Below are 15,095 nucleotides of genomic sequence, written 5' to 3'. Positions count from 1 at the left end.
CTCACACATCACACAGAATTTTTGTTTAAGGTTTTTGGCATAATTTTGGCCACAATACAAAATACAAAAAATGTGAGTGGTTGCTTAGGCATTGGTTGTGACTATCTGCCCCTGGTGGGGACAGACTGACATTTTGCATGCCTGCGAAAGTCAGAAAAGGGGAATACATTTTGGGGGTAGCAACGGAGCAGGGAATCTGCCCTCAGCCCTCCCCAAATGCAACCAGGGGCTCTTGCGTGGCCCTAGCCCCTTGACAAGGTTCGGACAAAAGCAATGGTGAGCCCCTGTATTCCTTTAATGGAATACCTTTGCAGCAGCAGCATTAGAGGGGCAGGTACAGCCAATCCATACCCCTCAACCAACCAAACCAAAACCAATGCCTGACCGCAACCTTACAAGTTGTGACGATTTGCTACGCAGTAGGCAAAAACCAAATGGCATCAGCCAATCAGCCAAATGGACAAAATTCCTACCGGGCCCCTGCCCCAAGAACAGATGACCCCATGACAGGCATAGCAAGGTCAAAGTGAACAACCCTAAATATGGGGGGGCGGGTAATCCGATGCACGGAACGAAAAGTGCAGGGAGTTTTAACGTTTCTGGCTGTCAATCACAAAATGGCAACATTAACTTCTTCCCAACAACAAGGGAAGCCCAATCACAACAGTGGCCAACGATCAATTAGCCCGCCCCACAACTTTGGAGTGTCCTGTCGGCCCCCACCGCAACACGTGCTCTCCGTGAAGGAGAACACGCTTTGGCAATCAAGGCATAAAGGGGGAAGCCAAAGTTGTTGAGCTGTTCTTTGGTGGGGGGACTTCTCCCCAAGCTCTGGGTGCCCTGCCACTATACAGCTGCAAATACGCTACAAAGAGGTGCCACCCCATAAATGTGGCAGAACTCAGTTCCGGTGAGTTGCAGCTGAAATAAAGCCCTGCACTGAGTCCCCTGTGCATTGAAATGAATGGGGTGGAATAACGTGATGACAACATAATTAAGGGGCTCAAAGTTATGTTATCTTCCTACAGCAGACTGAGATGAATAATGTAGGTTTTGGCAGAAGCTGAACTGCAGTGGCACGGAATCACCTCTGCCTATGGCAAATGCAAACCTGAATGGCGTCATACATTGCTAGTTGAGCCTGGGACCTTCTGAGTGCAAATCAGTTCCTACTGAACTATGGTTTGCCCTCCAATGCAGGCTCCGCCAACCTGCTGCCCTCCAGATGTTGTAGTTCAACATCTGCCAACCCCCAGTGACCTTGGCTGAGTGGACATTTGAACCTGATCTCCTAGCTCCTAGTCTGACATTCTAACCATTATGCCTTTTTGCAAAAATAAATAAAAATGTCCCATGGGGAACTCACAAAGTTTAACAAATATACGACACTGAAGCAAGAAAACGCAGCTTACAAAAATGTAAAGCAGCCCCCGCAACAATGTCTTCAAAAGAGTCTCATGCCAAAATACACGCATCCTCTTGCCATAAGAAAATGCAAGTTCCTTTCCCCTCCCCTCCCTCCCCAAAAGATGACGAGCAGAATTCGAAACCAGGGAAGAGAAGCAGCGGAAGAAGAATGGAAAAAATTTAAGGACTATTTAAAGAAATATTATAAAATTAATGAAAGTTAAAATGATGTTGGATTAGAAAATAAATGGTTACTATTGGTAATGGATAAGATAAGGAGAATAAGTAAGATCAAACTAAGTTAAAATAAGGGAAGATTTGCTGAATAAATGATTAGAAATTGGAATACAGAAAAGGGAGGCATGAGGAAGTCGGAGAAGTAAGGTACAAGAAAATAAGATCTGAAATTGTACTTGTTTTTTTGTTTGTTTGTTGTGTTTATTGTATTGTATTGTTTTGTTTTGTTTTTGTTGTTATAAAAAAAAACTCTTTAATAAAAAATTAATCAAAAAAACAAAAACAAAAGAGTCTCATGCCAAAATACACGCATCCTCTTGCCATAAGAAAATGCAAGTTCCTTTCCCCTCCCCTCCCTCCCCAAAAGCCCCCCAAGAAATGTTAGTATGCATTGGAATAAACTCCCAGACTGCTCCCTTCCATGCAGGTTATAAAGGCCCCAGGCATTTGGGGGGGGGCAGAGCAGATGGGAAAGCTTGCTGGCCAAACATATCCTTTTCACATAGAGACCAACCCAATGAGTAGCACCCACGTCTGCTAGCTAATGAGAAACAAGGCTCTCCCTTCTCATCACTGCATCCTTAGGAGAATCTTCAGCATCATCAGAGACTGTTTTCTGCAGCACGGCAGACAAGAGGTGCCAGTTGTGCCCCCCCCCCGCATTGTCACTGTTTTCTAAAGTCACCGCATGCTTGGAAAGGGGTTGGGGTACGGCGGGGGAAGTTCATTAGCAGGAACATATCCACCCCTGCCGCCATCCCATTCTTGGAGTCAGCTCAGATCAAATAAAAGATGTCAGGCTTTGAGCAAACTCCTCCGGCCTCTGCTAATGAAGCCTCCCCTTTTGTCCAGTGACTAGGACCTGGGCCTGTTCCAGAGCTGCCGTTTCTCCTCCTAATGAATTAATCGGCCGGTGAACTGCGGACGGCTGCTCATTAGAGAGGTGCAGAGTCGCTTTTGGAGCCCAGGTTGATGAAGAAAGGGAGGAAACTCCCCAGAAAGGAGGTTTCCTTGGAAGGAAGGAAGGGAATCTGTTCCTTAGGCATCCTTCTAATTAGCAGGCATTTTCAGTAGCTTTCCTTGGACAGCACTGCAAGGACTTTAAAGAATATGGGCCAGACAAACAGAAAAGCTGCTTTTTAAAGAAATGGAAATAATAATAATAAAATAAAAATAATTTATTATTTATGGCCTGCACATCTGGCTGGGTTTTCCCAGCCACTCTGGGCGGCTTCCAACTGAATATTAAAAACAATACAGCATCAGACATTAAAAACGTCCCTAAACAGGGCCGCATTCAGTTGTCTTTTAAAAGTAAAATAGTTGTTTATTGCCTTGACATCTGCTGGGAGGGGGTTCCACAGGGCAGGCGCCACTACCGAGAAGGCCCTCTGCCTGGTTCCCTGTAACCTCACATCTCGCAGCGATGGAACTGCCAGGCGGCCCTCGGTGCTGGATCTCAGTGTCCGGGCTGGACGATGGGGGTGGAGACACTTCTTCAGGTATACAGGACCGAGGCCGTTTAGGGCTTTAAAGCTCAGCACCAACACTTTGAATTGTGTTCGGAAACGTACTGGGAGCCAATGAAGATCTTTCAGGACCGGTGTTATATGGTCTCGGCGGCCACTCCCAGTCACCAGTCTAGCTGCCACCTTCTGGATTAATTGCAGTTTCCGAGTCACCTTCAAAGGTATCCCCACATAGAGTGCATTGCAGTAGACCAAGTGGGATATAACTAGAGCATGCACCATTCTGGCAAGACAGTCCGCAGGCAGGTAGGGTCTCAGCCTGTGTACCAGATGGAGCTGGTAGACAGCTGTCCTGGACACAGAATTAACCTGTGCCTCCATGGACAGCTGTGAGTCCAAAATGACTTCCAGGCTGCGCACCTGGCCCTTCAGGGGCACAGTTACCCCATTCAGGATAGAGTTTATTTGCTTCTTTTTGGCAACCCGAAGTACTTGGGATGTTTGGTCCAGATGTGAACCAGTTGTGACTTGAGGGGTGTGTTTACATGTTGCATTCAACAAGCGTACAATCTGTGTGTATCTAGAGTTGTTCTACGGTTGTTCACATATGACACTGAGCACTTGCTGTACTACACCATGCCCAAGTGTTGTGTGAAGGGGTGTACACTTGTTCATTTATACAGCTCAGCTGTTGTGTACAGAGGTACACCGATGATAGGGCCATTATATGTGAGTGGCTGTGCAAGTGTACATCGTGACTATGTTTGTGTGCAGATACCCATGTTGTACAGTCATTGAATGAAAGGTGCGTACACCCCCTTCTGTATTGAGCTGTGCACTTGTACAGTCGGTGAACTGTATACGCCAAGTATACAGTCTGTGTATCTGGGTACACAACAGCAGAGCTGTAAAAATCAACGTGTACAGGGTTTTCATTCAAATCCTTGTGCATTCATAGAGATATATTGTATCTGTGTTCCCCAAAACGCATGAACAAGCCTTCTGTGTGTGTGTTAGGGACCTGACCCTGGGTCTAGAAGAGGCCTCTGAGCTTATGTAGACTGCCTTTTCTACTGATGGGAACAAATGTCTTTTTCTCCAAAGAGGACCTGAAAGTGTAGCATGAAGGAGGACTCTATGTCTACACTATGGGTAGGCAAACTAAGGCCTGGGGGCCAGATCCTGCCCAATTGCCTTCTAAGTCCGGCCCGCGGACAGTCCAGAAATCAGTGTGTTTATACATGAGTAGAATGTGTCCTTTTATTTAAAATGCATCTCTGGGTTATTTCTGGGGCATAGGAATTTGTTCATTATTTTTCCCCACCCAAAATATAGTCTAGCCCCCCACAAGGTCTGAGGGACAGTGGACCAGCCCCCTGCTGAAAAAGTTTGCTGACCCCTGGTCTACACCTTCTCACTCAGCCATGATGCTCACTTAGGTCAGTCAGAGTTGATGTGAGGATACAGAGGTGGTTGGTGCTGGGTTCTACTCTGTGCACACCAATCTGAGCTCATTTGGGAGGAAGGGTGCGATATAAATAATAATGATTAGCTAAATAAATAATCAGAAGGTGATGCTGAACTTTTAGATTATACTGCTTCAGCCTGAAATGGGAGGTAGATTTTTAAAAATCTTTCCGCTGTGTTAATAAAAATTAATAAATCATCCAGTATGCGGTAAGTGTGCATGTTATAGAAAAATGCCATGTGCTAGTTTACTACAAGCAAGGAGTACTTTACATTGGGGGGGGGGAGGTTAAGAATATGACCCCTCTGTATATCCCTGCAGTCCATCCCTTCATTCTGCATAATGGGTACACCATCCGTTGCATCTGACAAGGCGAGAAATTCTAAGTGTACACCAAAGTTACACAAAGTAATTTCTAACTTCACTCAAGTTAGTAAAACCAGCTGATTTAACTCTGGCTGAGCAGGGAGGGTCATTCTTTTGGGGTCATCTTTTCTTCTGTTTTTGAAGGTTGAAAGGCTCTGCTTTTAAAACGTGTTTTTCAATAATTCATCATCCACCGCAAAAAAGCAGCGGGGGGAAAGTGCCGACAGAAAATGCATTAAAGCAAGCAGTTTCAAAATTATAGCATTTCCATTGACAGTCCCGCCTTTGCAAAAATGTATTGAGCCCGGGGTCATCAATGTGCTTTATTAAACTACATCCTGGCAGGATTTTTATTTTTTTAATGTTGCTTCAAAGCTAAACAGTGCCAATAATGAACACCAGGAGGGGAAACCTAGGGAACAGTCTCCTTTAAATAAGCAGCGGCTGGGAGACCCACAAACGGTTGTAATCCAAATCTGAGCTGCCCGTTTTGGTCAGCTGAACACTGTCAAATGCATTTCATAACAAAAGCTGCTCTCTTCTCCTTTTCAACATTGCTGTAGGTCTTCAATAACTTGCAGCGCGAAGCTGCCTTGTTTCATCTCACGCTCTTTGTCCGTCTAGCTAAGCCCTGATTAACCAGGCAGCGTCTAGATGTTTTGGACCACATCTCCCACAAGCCCCAGCTAGGCATGGGAATTGTAGTCCAAAACATCTGAAGGAGACCAGACTGCTCCAAGAAGTTCAAAGTGGCACTCATGGTACTCCTCCTCCTCTTCATTCTGTCCCACAACGACCCTGTGAGGTAGGTGACACTGAGGGAGAGCAACTGACCTAAAGTCGCCCAGGGAGCTTCATGGCATAGCTGTCAATGTTTCCCTTTTTTTAAGGGAAATTCCCTTATTCTGAATAGGATTCCTCGCAAGAAAAGGGAAAAGTTGACAGCTATGCTTCATGGCTGAGTGGCGATTTGAATCCTGGTCTCCAGGACTGAATTCAACCAGGACACCATATGCTATACTGGCTGGCTGCAGGTAATAATAATAATAATAATAATAATAATAATAATAATAATTTTATTATTTATACCCCGCCCATCTGGCTGGTTTCCCCCAGCCACTCTGGGTGGCTCACAATGTATATTAGAACATACTAACACATCAAACATTAAAAACTTCCTGATACAGGGCTGCCTTCAGATGTCTTCTAAAATATAGTTGTTCATTTCCTTGATATCTGAAGGGAGGGCGTTCCACAGGGAGGGCGCCACTACTGAGAAGGCCGTCTTCCTGGTTCCCTGTAACCTCACTTCTCACAGTGAGTGAACCAGTAGAAGACCTTCAGAGGAGGACCTCAGTGTCTGGGCTGAATGATGGGGGTTATAATTCCCATGCACACCTGGCAAATGGGGGGGGGGGTCTTTTCTGTGTCGTTCAGATACTTGTAACTCCAACAGCATGCCTCGTATCTGACCATCCATGAAAGTCCTGCAGGCAAAGGTTTGGGCATTTTGGATCAATATATGAAATCTTCTTCTTCTTTGGTGATCACTTGTAGCCGAGTAAGATTGTCTTCCATAAACATGGTTTTAACAATGAGTCCGTAAGTGACTGTGGAGGCCAATTCTGGATCCACACGTCCTTCCACAGTGGGGACATTTGTTTCCAGGCGGGAGTTGACCATGGTGTGGATTTGCCAAGCATGCCTTCCTCTTAGCACGTTTCTCCCTTGCGTCCTGAGTTTGAGCGTCTTCAAAGCCCATGACACCTTTGGTAAAGGCTGTTCTCCAACTGGAGTGCTCACAGGCCAGTGTTGCCCAGTTGTCAGTGTTTATAGTATATTTTTTTTAGATTTGCCTTGAGACAGTCTTTAAACCTCTTTTGTTGACCACCAGCTTTACACTTTCCATTTTTAAGTTTGGAATAGAGTAGTGAAATGTGACTCCCACCGCCAAAGCATCCTGGCCTTCCTAAGATTTCTTGTCTTTCTCATATTTCTGGTTTCAAGGCAGAGGTCTCCCTGTCCTACCCATAGATGCTAGGGATTCAAACAGGCAGCTGCTGCGTGTGAAGCAGATGCTGTAACCCACTGAGCTTTGTACCCCAGACTCAAACCCCGTCCATCGGAGTGAAGTCAGTTGATTGGTGGGTGGAGATTTTTTATTTCAAAGGCTTTGCAAGCCTTATCTGACCCCTCTGGTGGACCAAGAATGGCCCACAGGTCACAGGCTTCACATCCCTGGAGAAAAATGAGCATTGGATCGAGCTGCAAATGTCACCCTGGTTCCAGAGACATTTGCAGTCGAAGGCATCCTTTTGTTCAGCACCTGAAGGCGCAGTGGGATTCTGCCCCAGCTGTGTTTACCGCAGGGAGTGGCACAAAGCGAGGTCTCTGCGAGAAGGAAGATATCTCAGACATTTCTGCCTATCCCAGCACTTCTGACTTTTTTATTAGTATTATTATTATTCTCTTCTGAGCACCGGAACAATGGCACAGCGTTTTTCTCTCCAAACTTTTTAGCGTTCAGCAATAATGCTGGAACATCTGATTTTTTTTATTTTCAAGTTGCATCTTTTTGTTGGTTCCTTGGAGGAAGTTTTGAGAACTGGAAGAGAAAGCATGTCGAACAGGCTGTTGAAAGGAGGCCGTGATATGCTAGGATGTACAATGAACTCAACAGGGATGCAGGTGGCGCTGTGGGTTAAACCACAGAGCCTAGGACTTGCCGATCAGAAGGTCGGCGGTTCGAATCCCTGCGACGGGGTGAGCTCCCATTGATCGGGCCCAGCTCCTGCCAACCTAGCAATTTGAAAGCACATCAAGTGCAAGTAGATAAATAGGTACCGCTCCAGCGGGAAGGTAAACGCGTTTCCGTGCGCTGCTCTGGTTCACCAGAAGCGGCTTAGTCATGTTGGCCACATGACCTGGAAGCTGTATGCCGGCTCCCTCGGCCAATAAAGCGAGAGAGCGCCGCAACACAGAGTCGGTCACGACTGGACCTAATGGTCAGGGGTCCCTTTACCTTTACCTTACAATGAACTCAGGGGCTTCTGGATCCAGACATTGTGGTGGCTAGAGCAGTGGATTTAGAGTAGGGAGACATGGGATCAAAGCCCCAGTGACTTTGGGCAAGCCACTGGCCTCCCTTATAAGGTTGTCGTGAAGACAGGTCACCACACTGAGCCATGCTGCTGTAACCTTCAAGCTTGACAGCTGTAAGGTGCAACTGGCTCGCAGTTGCCCTTGAAGACGATTGAAAAGCTTAAGTTGCTTCAGATTCTGCAGCCTCATTAATTTCAGTCTGACCTACCTCACAGGACTGTTGTGTTACATTTCAGAATATATCCTCATCACTAGTTGGCTTCCAAGCCCATTCAAGGTCCTGGTATGAAAGCCCAACACAGTCTAGAACCCACAAATCTTAGAGACCATCTCACCCTCTATAAAACTATGGTTTTCCTTCCTCAGATATGTTCACCTTTCTTTTAAGCACTGAAACTAAGCTTCTAGATATCATGCATACAAGGAAGAGTCCAATTTTATCCTTGTGAGGTAAGTTAGGCTGAGAGATAAGTGATGAGCCCATCACAGGTCATGCTGTGAACTGAGTAGATGTCGGGTGTGGATTTGAATCTGGGTCTGTTTGGATTAGCCAATCCTATTCCGCTAGACCACAGTAGAGTAGAAAGATGATGAAGAAGAAGAGGGGATAAATCATCTCAGAAAAGTACATTTTGGTGGAAAGTTAAGTTACAGTAAATAAATTATAAGGAGACACATAACCTGCTGTTTTGTCATTCCAGTATTTGACGAACGAGGTCGGTCTTTCAATTAATATATTTTGATACTTAATACAAATAGTTTCCCCATTATATGTCCCTTTCCTGGTTGGTGTTGATTTCAGCCAATCTGTTACAATTTGAGGGTTTTGGCTTTTCCACATTGGAGCAATGCAAGGTTTAACATGGCCCCTATCAGTTGAAGATCAGCTTCCATAAGATCAAATCACTATTTCTTTCTTTCACTCTTAACACTTTAAAGCTGCTTGGAGCAGCTGAACAGCATGGTGCCATTAGGGACTAAGGCTGGGCAATATCTGGATTCCAACATTATGGTACATCACCAGCTAAACATCGTAATATACTGATCTAGCACAACTTCTGAAATAAGAATGCAACTATGTAGAGGCAAGGGGGCGTGGGTGGCGCTGTGGGTTAAAGCCTCAGCGCCTAGGACTTGCTAATCGTCAGGTCGGTGGTTCGAATCCCCGCGGCGGGGTGCGCTCCCGTCGCTCGGTCCCAGCGCCTGCCAACCTAGCAGTTCGAAAGCACCCTCGGGTGCAAGTAGATAAATAGGGACCGCTTACTAGCGGGAAGGTAAACGGCGTTCCGTGTGCTGCGCTGGCTCGCCAGATGCAGCTTTGTCACGCTGGCCACGTGACCCGGAAGTGTCTGCGGACAACGCTGGCTCCCGGCCTCTAGAGTGAGATGAGCGCACAACCCTAGAGTCTGTCAAGACTGGCCCATACGGGCAGGGGTACATTTACATTTACCATTATGTAGAGGCAAACAGGGTGATGTCCTGGCAACTGCTAGTACTTAGGGGTCTAAAACTGATATATATATATTTACTTGCCTTTAACAGCTGTTATTTTGTAGTACAGAGCAACAGGGGCAGCAGGAATCATGAGAGAAGGGATGATCAGCTACATGGCTTTTCCCATATCACAATTTTTTTTTACATAGCACACACACACACACGCACACACACACATTGTGATTCATGATATATTGCCATGTCAGATATTATGAAACCATTGACATGATGTGGACTTCAAAACTGATTTTGGACGATGCATCTAAACATTGCCCAATCCTAACACACACACACCAGGAGCCCGTGGGGAGGCTGCTACCACCCAGGCACATCCTGGCAGGCTCCATCCCCACTTCCCATTCTTCCCTCCCTGCCTGCCTGCCTGCTACCAGGGGTTTCGGGACCCTGGAGCCCATCCTGGTCTCACAGCTGCATCCCCAACAGAGGCCAGTAACCATGAAGGCTCCATGCAGGCCAGGCAGAGGGCTCCATCCTCCTTCCTTGCACTCCCAAGGGCACATTCCTGAGGTCAGGTCGCCTTTCAATCTCCAGGCCACACCACGTCAAGGGCAGCCCCATCACTGAATAGCCCCCCAGCCAGTGCTCCCTCGCTCCTCGCTTGGCATGAATAGAGAGGCATAAAGGTCAGATTTGACTCATGGGTTCACCACCCCGCTATAAACGCTTCTCCATCTCTCACATTCTTCGTTTTGAAGAATGTGCGGTCTTTGTCTTTGCTGAGGTTCCTGCAATGATTTTCCTTCCAGAACTGCTCCTCAATCAGCCAAATCGGCCCATTCTGTAGCATACCAAAGCTTCCTTAACAATTAGAGGATTAAGGACATGGGTTCCGTAGATGTCGAGAAAACCAAATTGCACTCCGCCAAGACTTGGCGATCGATGGGCCAACATAGGGTTGCATGTCTGAGATGATTTTTCAGGACCCATCAAGAGCAAATTGTGTATCTCATTTCTGTCGCAGCTACTTTTGCTGTACAAAGGAACAAATAATTGCAGCGGGGAGCTGACAAGGATCATGCAGGCTGCCTCCTGGACCACACTTGCCTGGCGATGAAGAGGTTGCTTTCCCAGGGGCTGGTTCAGGGGACGTGCTCCTAACAAATGGTTTGCCAATGGAATCAGGAAGGAAGGTGTGGTGGGAGATTGGAGGGGACAAGAGCATGAATGGATTGTATAGGAAGGGAGGTGATGAATGGTAATATGAAAGAAAGAATGGCTTGGATAAGAAGGAATGGTGATGCAAAAATGAAGGGAAGAAAGGAAGAATAAATGAATGAATGAATGAATCGAGGAAGAATGGATGGATGTAGAAGATGAAAGCAAAGAGGTATGGTGCATGTAATAAAAGAAAGGAGAAGGACGAATGGATGAAGGAAAAAGAAAGAGAAGGATGGATGATTTTAAAAAACAAAAACAAGACAGATGGGTGGATGCAAATGATCGACAAACTTACTGTTATTATTGAATTTACTATTAATTGATATTTTTAGTCATTTTAACTTGCCCAAAGCCACCCAAAGCAGCTTACAAACAAGGAGACTTACAAGAATGTCACCAGCAATAAAATGGGAAGGGGATTCCCAGTTTCAGTACCAACTGTGACATCTCTTGTGAGGATCATGAGTTAGTGCTAGAGATTCTGCCTTGCGTGGGGAAAGTCCCTGGTTCAATCCCTCAACATCGTCGAGCACAGGGCATTATAATTGTAACAACAGACCACACACTGTTAGGTAAGTTTTAAAATGCTTTGCTTACAAAATGTCCCAAAGGTCAGATTCATGCATTTATCTAAGCAGCAGCAAGGAGAACACAGGCAGAATACTCTTGGGTAGAAAATACAGAAATAGACATGCTCTAAGCTTGGAGTTTGCTTAGGCACATCTTCCTTGGTCACTTGCATGGTGCAGAGAGAGAGGGAAGAGGAAGAGAAGGCTTCACTTGGAGAAGACCTATCTGAGTCTAGGAATCTAACCCTGCAGTCCAAACCTCTTCATGTGCTAACGGGCACTCACACATAGTTATGTTTTACTGCAGTTTCCCACAAGCAGTTGGAACAATCTGTGGCATCACAGCATCTCAGCCAATGGTTGACAGAGCCATGTGGCAAATGTTTTTTTTAAAAAAAAATTGTTGTTGTTTAGTTGTTTAGTCGTGTCCGACTCTTCGTAACCTCATGGACCAGAGCACGCCAGGCACCCCTGTCCTCCACCGCCTCCTGCAGCTTGGTCAAACTCATACTGGTAGCCTCGAGAACACCGTCCAACCATGTCGTCCTCTGTCGTCCCCTTCTCCTTGTGCCCTCAATCTTTACCAACATTAGGGTCTTTTCCAGGGAGTCTTCTCTTCTCATGATGTGGCCAAAGTATTGGAGCCTCAGCTTCACGATCTGTCCTTCCAGTGAGCACTCAGGGCTGATTTCCTTAAGAATGGATAGGTTTGATCTTCTTGCAGTTCATGGGACTCTCAAGAGTCTCCTTTCGTATATAACATGATTCACAGTGAAGTTGCAGGAGCATCACTAAACACTAGTGAAATCTATCTCATGCTCTCTTTTGCATCAGAATCTCAGGGGTGCACTGGAGGGGAGTCCATTAGGGTAAATGGGGCTCTGCCCTTACTAGGGTGTGGAACTGCCCATTGGCTTCCTCCTCCTTGGTCCAAATATTGCCTTTGTAGAACTCAACAGGTGGAAAGGGGCAAGGGATGTAGCTGGTTGACTCCTCCAGTCATTCTCTCTGGCTCCGCTTGTTGCTGTGCTCCTTGCCTTCTGCCCTACCAGTTACAGTAGCCCCCCAGACACTGCTGCAATGGATGGCGGAGATCAAAATACTAAGCAACTCAAAGGGAAGCCAAGATAGGGAGACGTGCAGAGGCCAGTTTCCCATCAGAACAATTCAGAACCTGAGAATTTTCTGCTGTGCTGTCCCAACCATCTCCTGGGGTGTGACTTAGACATGAAGCGGTCAAGCGCTGCTGTTCTAACCTGATGTTGACACTCAACATTAATCATTGCAAAGAGAGAGGACTTAATGGGGTATTGACCCAGTTAAAAGCCCCAGGTTGATAGCAGCCCTTAACAGCTCGATATTTCAATACTTCTTAGGTACTGATCAAGAACAATGACCGTTGTCACCCCAATCACCACCAAAGCTTCTGTTTCCTCTGCAGATGGAAGATGGGTGTGAATTGTCAAAATGATTGAGTGCATTTCACCCCCTTAGAATTGTGCTGCACGGATCCAGCATCCTCATCCTCTAGCAAACATTTGATCAACCTTTTTGCTAAGTAGCGAGGGGTTGCTTATTCTGGAAGCCTCTGCTTTTGCCCATTCAGGAAGAGCAGTCGACCCCACAGTAATCAACCCTCAGCTTCTCACCAAAACTGTTGATGCTACAGGTATCCCCACAGCAATCACATCCCCAACCCCTAATATCTCAGGTGGGCATGCTGAGGCAAGCCAGATACCTATGGGTGTGGTTGCAGAAGTCCCACCAGCCCCAGACTGGCCTGTGGTCCAGTCTGGAGAAACTGCAGCCCTCCACTTGAAGGTTAAACTCCAGCACCCATCAACCCCAGCCAACGTGGCCAGTGGGGTGATAGGAGATGCACTCCAACAAGATCTAGAGCAACCTTTCTCAACCTGTGGGTCCCCAGATGTTGGACTACAACTCCCATCACCCCTAGCTAGCAAGGCCAGAGCTCAGAGATGATGGGAGTTGTAGTCCAACAACATCTGAGGACCCACAGGTTGAGAACCGCTGATCTAGAGGGTGGTGGGTTCCCCTGTCCCTGTTGTTAACCCCAATATCTCAAAACTCCTCTCCCCGCAGGAACCAACCTAGACCCTGTAGTTGTCATATGAAGCCATTCTCCATATGCTCCCTCCCAAGGGATGTATGGAGGGCAGTGACATGAGGATGGGCCTTCTCAGTGGTGGCACCCCATCTGTGGAATTCTCTCCCAAGCAAGATGGGCCTGGCTTCATCACTGTTCATTTTTAGGTGCCAAGCAAAAACCTTCTGATTCACCCAGGTCATGGGTAGGCAAACTAAGGCCCAGGGGCTGGATCCGGCCCAATTGCCTTCTAAATCTGGCCTGCGAACGGTCCGGGAATCAGCGTGTTTTTACATGAGTAGAATGTGTGTTTTTATTGAAAATGAATCTCTGGGTTATTTGTGGGGCATAGGAATTTGTTCATTATTTTTTTCCAAAATATAGTCCAGCCCCCCACAAGGTCCGTGGGACAGTGGACTGGCCCCCTGCTGAAAGAGTTTGCTGACCCCTGACCCAGGTCATTCGACCTTAATTTTCTGCTTATCTTTGGGTGGGGTAGAATTGACTCACACACACACACACACACACACACACACACATTTGAGCGACATTTAGTGTTGTTTTTACTCTTGCTTTTGCACTTTTTAATGCTTGTTTTTGTAAGTAGCATTGAGTTCACCTTTGTGGGGAAAGAGAATTTAAACCTTGGGTGTGCATGTGCCCTTTGACTCTGTTTGGGTTTCACAGAGCGTTTTTCTAGTTTTGCTTGTTTTTTGTAATCTGTTATCCAACTCTCTTAAGTGCATCACACCGGCTGTGGTGGACCTACATTGGGGGGCGCATCCTTTCATCACTGCTCCAGGAGACCTTGTGGGACTCTTTCCCCTCCCCCCCCGGTGAAACACCCCAGGACTCTGCAGGCAGTCCTGGCCGCTCCATCACAATAAAGGAGCTGAGTGGGTGGTGGAGAGGCCACACTCTGTTTCCTTCATCCCCTCAAGATTTGGAGGGCTTAGTCCCATCCCAAAAGACTTGGGGGGGGCTGAAAACACCTCAGCCCTATAGAGTTGGTGCCTATGTTTGGGGGCCCTGAAGCCTGAACTGTCCCGGGGGGGCCCTTCGCAACCAGCAGTGAGGCCTGGGTAACCACTGTTATCTTCTTCAGTGGGATTGTTCCATGACAGATCATCACAATGTATGATATATACAGTGGTACCTCGGGTTAAGAACTTAATTCGTTCCAGAGGTCCGTTCTTAACCTGAAACTATTCTTAACCTGAAGCAGCACTTTAGCTAATGGGGCCTCCTGCTGCAGCCGCGCCGCCAGAGCACGATTTCTGTTCTCATCCTGAAGCAAAGTTCTTAACCCGAGGTGATATTTCTGGGTTAGCGGAGTCTGTAACCTGAAGCGTATGTAACCCGAGGTATCACTGTATATATACTGTACAGCGGTACCTCAGTTTAAGAACAGTCCTGTTTAAGAACGATTCGGTTTACGAACTCCGCAAAACCAGAAGTAGTGTCCCAGTTTGCAAACTTTACCTCAGTCTAAGAATGGAATCCGAACGGTGGAAGGGGACCGGCTGCAGAAGGCCTCATTAGGAAAAGCGCGCCTTGGTTTAAGAATGGTTTCGGTTTAAGAACGGACTTCCGGAACGGATTGAGTTCATAAACCAAGGTACCACTATATAAAACTACAATGTCTCATACTTTGATTAAAATTGCTATACTGGATTGTTTCACATGTCAAAGTCCCT

At 46.6% G+C, this 15,095-nt stretch overlaps 1 protein-coding gene across 1 annotated transcript in view; it reads left to right on the top strand.

Moving 5' to 3' along the window:
- The window catches only part of MMP17 (matrix metallopeptidase 17), a 158,821-nt gene that overhangs the window by 89,163 nt on the left and 54,563 nt on the right, over nucleotides 1-15,095 (top strand). The window lies entirely within an intron of this gene.

The sequence above is a fragment of the Podarcis raffonei genome, chromosome 16 (genome assembly GCF_027172205.1).
Source record: "Podarcis raffonei isolate rPodRaf1 chromosome 16, rPodRaf1.pri, whole genome shotgun sequence".
In the NCBI taxonomy this organism is placed as follows: domain Eukaryota; kingdom Metazoa; phylum Chordata; class Lepidosauria; order Squamata; family Lacertidae; genus Podarcis; species Podarcis raffonei.
Note: the sequence above shows the minus strand (reverse complement) of the source record. Positions and strands in the feature narration are given on the sequence as shown.